This window comes from Syngnathoides biaculeatus, chromosome 6 (assembly GCF_019802595.1).
Source record: "Syngnathoides biaculeatus isolate LvHL_M chromosome 6, ASM1980259v1, whole genome shotgun sequence".
NCBI classification, from domain to species: domain Eukaryota; kingdom Metazoa; phylum Chordata; class Actinopteri; order Syngnathiformes; family Syngnathidae; genus Syngnathoides; species Syngnathoides biaculeatus.
Window position 1 is genome coordinate 26248729 of NC_084645.1, and position 10281 is coordinate 26259009.

General features: G+C 44.1%; 1 protein-coding gene across 3 annotated transcripts in view; it reads right to left on the reverse strand.

The window, feature by feature from the left end:
• The window catches only part of shisal1b (shisa like 1b), a 46988-nt gene extending 37091 nt beyond the window's left edge, over positions 1 to 9897 (reverse strand). Inside the window, exon 1 of one of the 3 annotated variants that reach the window (XM_061823196.1) lies at positions 9634 to 9892. The gene's annotated coding sequence lies outside the window, so the exon portion shown is untranslated. Of the gene's footprint in view, positions 1 to 9633 lie in introns of all 3 variants that reach the window. The other 2 variants (XM_061823195.1, XM_061823197.1) reach the window with 2 other exon arrangements.
• Between the last annotated feature and the right edge of the window lie 384 nt (positions 9898 to 10281).

Sequence of the window (10281 nt, forward strand, 5' to 3'; positions counted from 1 at the left end):
TCTCAAATTCTTGAGTGTGCAATCGACGCAGAGCTGGGCCGAGCCGAGGACTCCGAGATTGTTATGTCAAACGGGCCGATAGTCAATCAGGAAGCCGCCTGAATTTTTACCAACGCAAACAGATGTGCAGATGATTTTGAGTGCGTCAATAAAACGACAAAGAGAGCACAAGGCTGCAACCTCCACGTAGTTGTCAAATAAGCTGCCAGTTAGCCAAGCTCCTTCTACATCTTTGACTAGTACTCTTCTTCTTCTTTTCTTTTCGGCTTGTCCCGTTAGGGGTCGCCACAGCATTTTTCCATCTAAGCCTATCTCCTGGATCCTCCTCTCTAATACCCACTGTCACTCATGTCTTCCCTCACCACATCCGTCGACCTTCTCTTTGGTATTCCTCTCGCTCTTTTGCCTGGCAGCTTTCATCCTCAGCATCCTTCTACCAATATACTCACTAGCTCGCCGCTGGACATGTCCATACCATCGAAGTCTGCTCTCTCGAACCTTGTCTCCAAAACACCCAACTTTGGCTGTCCCTCCAATGAGCTCATTTCTGATCCTATCCAACCTGCTCACTCCGAGCGAGAACGTCAACATCTTCATTTCTGCTACCTCAGGTTCTGCTTCCTGTTGTTTCTTCAGTGCGACCGTCTCTAATCCGTACGTCTTTTATAGACTTTGCCCTTTATCCTAGCGGTATACTCTTGTGTCACATAGAACACCAGACACCTTCCGCCAACTGTTCCACGCCGCTAGGACCCATTTCTTCGCTTCCTTACCACACTCACCATTGCTCTGGATTGTTGACCCCAAGTATTTGAAGCCGTCCACCCTCGCCATCTCTTCTCCCTGTCGCCTCACACTTCGCCTCCATCTTTCTAATTGTTCCTCCGCCTGCTCCCTGCTTTTACTACATATCACAATATCATTTTTTGTATTTTCCGTCGGTGTGGATTCCTCGTGGCACCATGCTTTCTCTCACAGGTCAGTCTTGGTACTATGTCAGACTCTGCACTCTTGTTTTTTTGTGGGGGATTACAGACACTCTCCCACCTCGTCCCTGTAAACTTTGGTTGTGAAAGTGAATCTAATACAACGTCATTTTATGAAAACTGTTTGCAGAACCCCTCATACTGTTCAGTTCAGTCACATTCGGCCGCATCATTCACTATGTAGCTGTCTTTAAAACACTCGATAGGTTCAAATATGTACGATATTGATAGGCTAGATTAAAAGACTGGAGAGAGAAAGAGCGGAAAAGTAAACAACACAATGGCTGTGAATTGCTCCTCGGACTAACCAGACTACAGATGATGTACGAGGGATCCCGGGGGGGACGATCGATAGGAGGTTAAACACAGGTTGTGCTCGCCGGTCAGCGAAAGGCAGAACAAAAGCCGCGTCACGTGACATTTACACGACGCCACATCGACGCAGCGTGCACGACGGCCTCGGGAAAACACCCCTCGCCGTCTCAATTAGGTGGAAAAAGACGCACTTCCCCAACAATGGCTGATAATTTATGGGACTGATGACAAGTGTAGATACGAGCTTGAAAAATACAAACGGCTCTACGCTATAGCTCTATATATGTTTGCTCAGCGTCTGATTTCCCCGAGTATTCATTTCACCAGCCGTGAACGCTCCTTCATGCGTGATTTGACTGTTTCCGTTGGGTCAATACGACATAAGAATCTGAATCAATGTCATTATTTTCTCGTTTGCCAAACACAGAACACACACACACAGAAGGCGCTGCTATTCAAACATTGCCGACGGGTTGAACAGATTGTTGATTTTTTAATTATTCTATGCGCATATCAAGCAAAGCAACGCCTCGTCTCCTTTTGAAAGCACACAAACAACCCTCGCGGCGGTCTACATAAACACGCGCAGTATATGGCAATGAGCCCTAACTTGTTGACTTGTACACATATCTTTTCACAATAATAGTCATCATTTTCCCAGCTATAAACATTCTAGAACTCAGAATTTTATTGTTTTTCAGAAAGGAAAATGGCAGATTTGCATAAAAACATCAGACATTGCAAATCTTCCAAAAATGGTTTTATGAAGCGTAATTTTACTGCATGTCGCGACAAGCTGAGACACAATGACTGTAGTTTTGCACAGGTATGGTGTGTATGCCTTTAAGGGGTGTGGCCAAGTGAGTGACATCATCAGCATCGCATCTTTATCTTGGTGTGAATTTTGGCCATCTGCAGCTCCGAGCGACTGTTGTATTTTTAGATTTTCATATTTCATATTTCGTTGTGAATAAACACGCATCAGCCATTGAGGCTATTTTTTTGTCTTCCTCTTTTTTTTTTTTACTTCACTCATGGAGTAGCATATCAGAAAAAAATGGCCAAACGGCAACTTGGAGCTTGGACATTTGTAATTTTCTTCGAATAAGCATAGCAATGATAATAATAAATAGTAATTTGTCCTCCATCTATGCCTAGTAACTCTACAAAGATTATGCTTTTGTTGTATCTCCCTGTGCTGTCCATTTTTTTATGCTTTCTGGCTTTTTTGGCGAATTGCATCTTGTCGCTGACAGGGTTGCGTAAAAAAAAAAACAAAAAAAACTTACCGGTAAAAATCACTGAGACACGCCAGTAACACAAATGAAACATGCTAACACAGTGCTAATTCTAGCGCAGTAAACGTCACTTCCTCGGCACATATATTCCACCGGTCTCACTCTTACCTTTTTCGCCCGAGTGCCCCCTTGCGGACGTTAGAAAAAAATGCACAAATTAGCCGCATCACCGCATAAACCGCAGGGTTGAAGGTGTGCGAAAAAAGTCGTGACTTGTAGGCCGGAAAATACGATATTTTTATGTATTAAAACTTTTAAAACTCCGTGTAGCGTCTTTCTTTGTAAATATCTCATGTTTCAATGTGGGCGTATGTATGTACCAAATGGTATTTCCTTTACAAATGTACCGGGTGAGGCTTATAATCAGGTGCGCTCTGTAGGCCGGGAATTACGGTAAATAAAAATAGCAGAGCTGAATTTCCCCTGCAATGAGAACCAGAAGTTTACCGGAAAAGGATCCCCCAGTTTTTCCAACAGGCAGCCTTGTAAAATCTCCCAACAAACAGATCAATTCGCATCGACGACGTTGTTGTTGAAAAATAAATGTGACATTAAGGTTGTTTTCATTGTAGTGTATTTACTTTACCGATAAGTAGTTGGTGCCACATAAAAAGATAAAGTGGACACTGGAACTGGGAGTTGGCTTGTTGTCTCGAGTCTCAGATTCCCCTGGGTGGATTACAACTAATGGGCGGAATCTGACAGGCGAGAGAAGTACCATCAAAGGCGTCATCAGTCAGCCTCTCGCGCTTTCTAACAAGCAAACATTTTGTCATACAGCTCTGGCAACTGGTCATCAATTTCTATTAAAACACACACACACACACGCAGATCCACTCAGACGGATGCACAGTTGAACATTGGCGTCAACCCAAAGAAACGTCACGATGATATAGCAGACGAACTAAATGAGCGTACGCTTTCTGCGCGGCGGTCGCGTGGAAAAGCAGATGCTCCTGTATCGTGTCAATAGTGGATGACAACAGCTGCTGTTTATTTTACTTTTTTTGTTTTGCTTCGCGGAAGATAATTATTCGGCCGCCGCCGGTCTCATTAATCAACCCGAAACCGACCGTGAGATGGGATGAGGCCACTTTGTCAGCGAGGGGTCGGACAATTAAGACAACACGATGCTCGCGACCGCATGATCGCCTGCGGTGGTGTTCGGACTCGCATCCGTCCGTCTATCAAAAGCGGTCAATGAAGTGAACGGCATGAGTGGAGATTCAAACCCAGAACCGAGTTTGAACTGTGAAACAGATGTGCTCAAAACTATTTCGCCGTCTGGCACCATGCTGCCATGTGCAAATAAGATTTTTATTTTTATAAAATTTTAATACAGTAAAGCATATTTATTTGAAAAAAATCTACCGTATGGCCAGAGCTCAATACAAGTTTTAATTGATAAATTAATCTGAAAGTTAATTTTAAAATACTGGATAATATATACAATTTTGTATCATTTTGTTAAGGAAACAAATACTCAAACATATATTTTAAAAAACTTCCAATGTGTAGTGTGAGCCATATTTTAAATCAACTAATTAATTAAAAAACACAAGCACAATTATTTTAAATAAATACAATTATGCTGTCATATTTCCTGTGAAATACTTGTAACGAACACAAAACATAACTATAAGTCAGCATACAGTATGCAGAATCACCGTTCGCCTGACCAATTCATTCATCCGTTCATTTTCCGAGCCGCTTATCCTCACGAGGGTCGTGAGAACGCTGGAGTCTATCCAAGCTATCACCCAGCAGGAGGCGGGGTTCACCCTGGACCAATCACATGGAATGCCCAGAGAAAACCCACACAGGCATGGGGAGAACGTGCAAACTCAAAGCAGGCCAGGGCGGGATTTGAACCCGGATCCTCCCAACTGTGAGGCCAACGCGCTAACCATTCACCCCCACTGTGCTGCCTCACCTGACTTATTTTCTTCCTAAAAAAATAATAGTAAAGAAATGACTTAAAAAGTGTAACTACAAATGAACAGAAACAATTTTTCCCAAAATTGTGATCTGCGATCGGATGAGACCGAATCACTCAAAAGTGCTGAAAGAAACGAGCCGGTTGAAGTAATTTGGTTTTGATTCAGGAAAAACGTCACTTTTAAAAGTGAGCAATCCAAAATTATGGCGCTTGTTAACTAAACCTAAAGTGTTTTGTAAAAAAAAAAAAAATAATAATAATAATAATGAAAGTCTGCCGAATTCCTTTTTCTATGCACTTCATCCCTATAGTTGTCCGTTCACAATCACCATAAAGATCTATCAATTCTATTTTTTCTAGTTTTTGGCGCAGGATTGGGCTTCGAGTTGATATTTTCCCCGCTGTACGCTGACACGCGTGCACTCTCTGTTCATCCGTGGTGACGTTTTGTATGCATTATTTTAACAGTTTGACATTTTCAGGTTTTGTGGGAGGCAATAAGAAACTGCTTATATAAGCGCCGAAGATAATGAGCACGAGGACGGAAGAGAGGAGATACTTTTAACGGGGAGCCATTATTTGATTTATTGAGTTAGCTTGCGATGCTCAGGTTTCGGGAGATTAAATAAGATGCTTAAGAACAAAATGTTCACTATGCTGATGTGTAAGTATTGTTATGATATGATAACTGGAAGATGTGCAGTACCTACAACGGACTGCTAGGAAAAGGATCAGGCGCGAGGTTCCCCAAGCTAATAAAAGTTAGTGCTGCAAGACATCTGCTTTGGGTGGCCTTACAGTTTTGAGGTCCCGGGTTCGATCCCGGCCCCGCCTGTGTGGAGTTAGCACGTTCCCCCCGTGCCTGGGTGGGTTTTTTCCGGCCACTCCGGTTTCCTCCCGCATCCCAAAAACACACAACATAATTAATGGCGGCGTACACACTAAGCGGCACATGGAAATTATCAACAATTTTTGCTTGTTTCAAGCTAATTGTTACTTGAAATAAGTAGAAGAAAATGAAAATTTTCCCAGTTTTGAAAAGTCACGGGATTTTGTAACACGAAATCTTAATCCGGCACCACGCTGGATCAGATGGAGAGCGTTGGGCTCACAGATGTGAGGTCCTGGGTTCGATCCTGGACCCACCTGTGTGGAGTTTGCATGTTCTCCCCGTGCCTCCGGGCACTCCGGTTTCCTCCGACATCCCAAAAACATGCAACAAAAAGTGGACACTTTAAATTGCCCCTAGGTGTGATTGTGAGTGCGACTGTTTGTCTCCATGTGCCCTGCGATTGGCTGGCGACCAGTTCAGGGTGTACCCCGCCTCCTGCCCGTTGACAGCTAGGATTGGCTCCAGCACTCCCGCGACCCTTGTGAGGATAAGCGTCTAAGAAAATGGATGGATGGATCGATGGATGGATGGATGGATGGATAAATTGCCCCGACGTGTGATTGTGGGTGTGACTGTTTGTCTCTATGGCAACCAGTTCAAAGTGTACCCCACCTCCTGCCCGTTGACAGCTGGGATAGGCTCCAGCGCTCCCGCAACTTTTGTGAGGATAAGCGGCTAAGAAAATGGATGGATGAATAAATATTATGAATAGCTACAAAACAGAGCGGCAGAAGAGTGTTTGGTGTAATGCTCTGCTAGTCCTTCCAAACATCTAATGTCTCAAAATAAGTACAATAATAATGAAAAATGCACAATTCAATTGAGATTTTAAAAAAAAAGACTGCTAGAAAACATTCTTTTTGAAGTATTGCAATATTTTATCAAACTGCAATGCAGGCGGATTGAAAAGCGTAGGCTGGTCGAGTTAGCATTTCAGAATGGCCACTTTGCAGAAACCTAAGCGTTTAACATGTAAGTGTACTTACTGTATGTCTTTTTGTAGGACTGATGAAAACTGAAAACTGATGTTGGCATTTTTCATTTTCCAGACGAATCGAGGGTGGAGTGACTTTGATTTCTTAGTCGGCCTGCACGTTGCTATGGAAGAGCTTCAGCTCGAGTGTTTCGCCTTCTGCTTTTATTCCTTTTGTATCAAAGCCAGGCACTTATTGTTTAATTGCTCGAATACTTGGAAATATGATTACTTATTAGAATAATGTTTTCAGAGGGGTGGGGGGAAACATGGACAATATTGGAGGTATTATCTGTCATCTAAAAACAATTAACAACTACAAACCGTAGATAACTGATCGTAAATGTTGCTGATTGTCTTTCACGGAACTTCGGAGGCTTCATTTTCCCTCTTCCGGTAATTGTAATATGACTATCACCCATAAAACCGATTTGATCGGAGCGTGACGATCCGTGCGGACGGCGAGAACGGCGTTTAACACGCGACCGTCGAGGTTTTGGCATTCCGGGCACGGTCAAGTCTTCGACTTTCATCGCCGCTCTTATGATCTCTTCAGAATGCGAAGAGCTCTTCGCTCCAAACGTTTACCTTGATGGCATCTGCCGAGACATTGTGTTTTCCACAGAAGAAGAAGAAGAAAAAAAATGACGGGCATTCCAAGAAGACTTAAATATTATGATTTGCTTCTTTATTTGCCGTATGTTTATGTCTGTCTTTGAACCATGTGAAGCACTTTATGAGACCTTTTTGTGAGAAGTGCCATATGTATGAAATGCACTCACTAATCTGTAAAAGGGCCTTCAAGCCGACCGATTGGCTGGCCGTGAACATCAGGAAGTACCATACAGAACAGTGTGTTCTTGGAAATGTGTGAGCGTACAAGCACAGATGCAGTGGTCTTAACTGTCGTGTAACACACACACACACACACTCGTGTAAGCATGTGCAAGACAAGGTGACACAACACAACGCACACACACACCTCGGCAGATGACTGATGGCCAAACACGACCCCAGATGACCTCGTGCGTGCTCAGTCACTCTCACCGAGGCGACAGTCGACGGGAAGTTGATAACATGCGAGCGTGTTTACAGTCGCCGCGTGAGGACGGCCATTTTTAAGGGGCGAATTCTTCACTTCAGAGGTCTTCGGATAAACAAAGCCTGCCGAATGCGCGACGGCACTCGTCTCGAGCGTAAATGAATCAACCGCAATGTCTACGGCTTGCGCGATAATGGCTCCACGTGCTGTGACAACACCGTGCTTTGTGTTAAATGAAAGTACAACCGCTACAAGAACCTGCTTCCAAAAAGTTGGGAATTTCTACAATATGTCCATACCGTATTGCCTCAAATACATGCCACGCCCAAAATAATTGCTGACATGATTGGAGACACCGTCATCCTTTATCCCCCACATGGTTAAAATGAGAATAATAATAATAATAATTGGCCGTGCTTTGCTACCACAGAGTCTTTACTATGCCACGCAGTGGACATGGCATCTGTAAAGCTGAACATAAAGTTCGTAGAGCCATCTGATCCACCGCGCCGCCACATGTCAGCATCTAGTATATAGAATCACCATTCCCCTGACTTATTCATTCACCGATTCATTTTCCGAGCCGCTTATCCTCACTAGGGTCGCGCTATCATCGAGCAGGAGGCGGGGTTCACCCTGAACTGGTTGCCAGCCAATCACACGGAGTGCCCAGAGAAAACCCACGCGGCCAACGCGGAGAACATGCAAACTCCACGCAGGCGGGGCCGGGATTTGAACTGTGAGGTCAACGCTCTGACCATTTTCTAACTTATTCTAGAACTCTATTTTCCGCAGCGCTTGAACCTGACATGCAGAGTTTTCGAAAGTGGGGGGGAAGCCAGAACACCCGCGGAACCCCCAACCTTGGACTTCAGAACTGTGAGACGTGCAAACCACTCATCCAATGAGCTCTCTTGGATTTAAACCATGCGGGGCCAACACAAGGAAATGATAAGAGTGATGAAGAGCTTCATTTCACTTGTTTACTCACACTATAATACAAATCCATTTCTATAATTTCACATTTCTGTTTTCATAACAAATTGAGGTTGTCTAACTAAATGCATGCATCGCTGCATTGATTATTTTTCAAAACTCTTTATGCAAAGAAATATGTATTTTAATCACCAAATTATAAGATAATAACATGTTCCAGTATTATTATTATATTATATATAATTTTATTATTAGTTATATATTATATAATATTATTATTATTATTTTATTGGAATACACAAATATTGACTAATTCATGATTAATTTGTGCAAACAATTGTTTGGTTTAAAATATCATTTCACATGATTCAAATGCATTTTATTGCTGTCCGGCTGAAACCTGCACGGTCCAAATTTGGTAAAAAAAAAATGTTTTTAATCTATCTATTCCATAGGCAAGTCTCCACATGGATTTATTTTTTTTTTTTTGTCTTTTTTCAAATGATCAACCAATCAAAAGTATTGAAAATATCTTGCTTGCTTTGACGATGGTTATGATGGCTCAATAAACGTGCCAGTATTTGGGTTTTCTGACAAGTGACGGTTTTGGAGATGTGAGGATTCCGCCCGACGCCAGCGATTTCTACACGTGAAGGCCTCATCCGCTTATAAAACGTGAATAAACACCCAGCACTCCCTCCTCCATTAAAATATTCCTCAACGGCTCTAATTTAACGGTGACTAATATGAGATCATCTTCCAGGGAGCGACTTTATCTACGTTGCAAGGACGAAGAAGCCACATCACAGCCGCGCGCGCGTGGCAGTGTATTGTACTTTCAAGCAAATGTTCCCAGTCACGCCAAATCATAAAAGCTGACAGCGGCTGCCCCTGGGCAGAATATTTTCACGGGGATAATTTATTATTTTTTATGTGTGTGTGTCGGAACAAAATGAATCTCCTCGTACCCTCCCACAGCCCCGTTTTCTCATCCCTAAATCCAACCAGGCGTCTCCCACACGGCTGTTTTCAAGCCGCCTTGCTTGCCTCCCTTCCTTCCTTCCTGTCAATCCTGCTTATTACCCACCAAATGCTGCCTTAAAACAAATGAAAGAAACCCCACCTGGGTCCCTCGGTGTACTTTTGGACGGCAAAAAGTCCAAAGCAAAAGTGTAACTTACTCAATCAAGACTGACCGACTTTACGCCGGCAACTGTAACGAGCGCGAAGTGTTCAGTGATGCGCAGCTGACCTTGCTTCAGCATGAAGAACCGGAGCTCACTTGCCAGCTTGCCGCCACCCTGTTGCTCCTCTTGCCCCTTCACACGCGGATCCTCCCCATCTCCCTCCTCGGCGGCGTTCCGGGCCAACTCGGCGAGCTGCTCGTGGGGGGGGGCGGCCGGGTGAGGAACCGAATGCGCTCTTCACGCCCCCGGAGTTTCCTCCTCGGCGGCGTCTCGCTCAACTGTCAGAGCGCAGCGGCGGGCGAGTTAAGAGCGAACGAAAGGCAGAGTGAGATGAAACACACAGGAGAGAGAGAGGGAGAGAGAGAGAGAGAGAGAGAGAGAGAGAGAGAGAGAGAGGGAGGGGAAAAGAGAAGAAATTGTCTGCTTGCACACTGTAGGGAGATCCTCCATCGGACGTGAGCGCTTGTTTATCTCACTGCACTGGATGTCTCGTCTCCCTCCCCGAAGGAGACGCAAGATCAGTCGTCATCCCTCCCCAGAACCACAGACTTCCTGTTAGTGCTGGGCTCAACTTACATTCTGAGGGAAATCCATTTTGGGCACTCGTTTGAAAGATTTTTTTTTTTTTTTTTCCCCTTCCCCGAGCGTGAAATAATCGAATCACGTCTCCCGCGCGCCACTTAAAGTGCAGTCAATGTACCGGGAGGTATGTT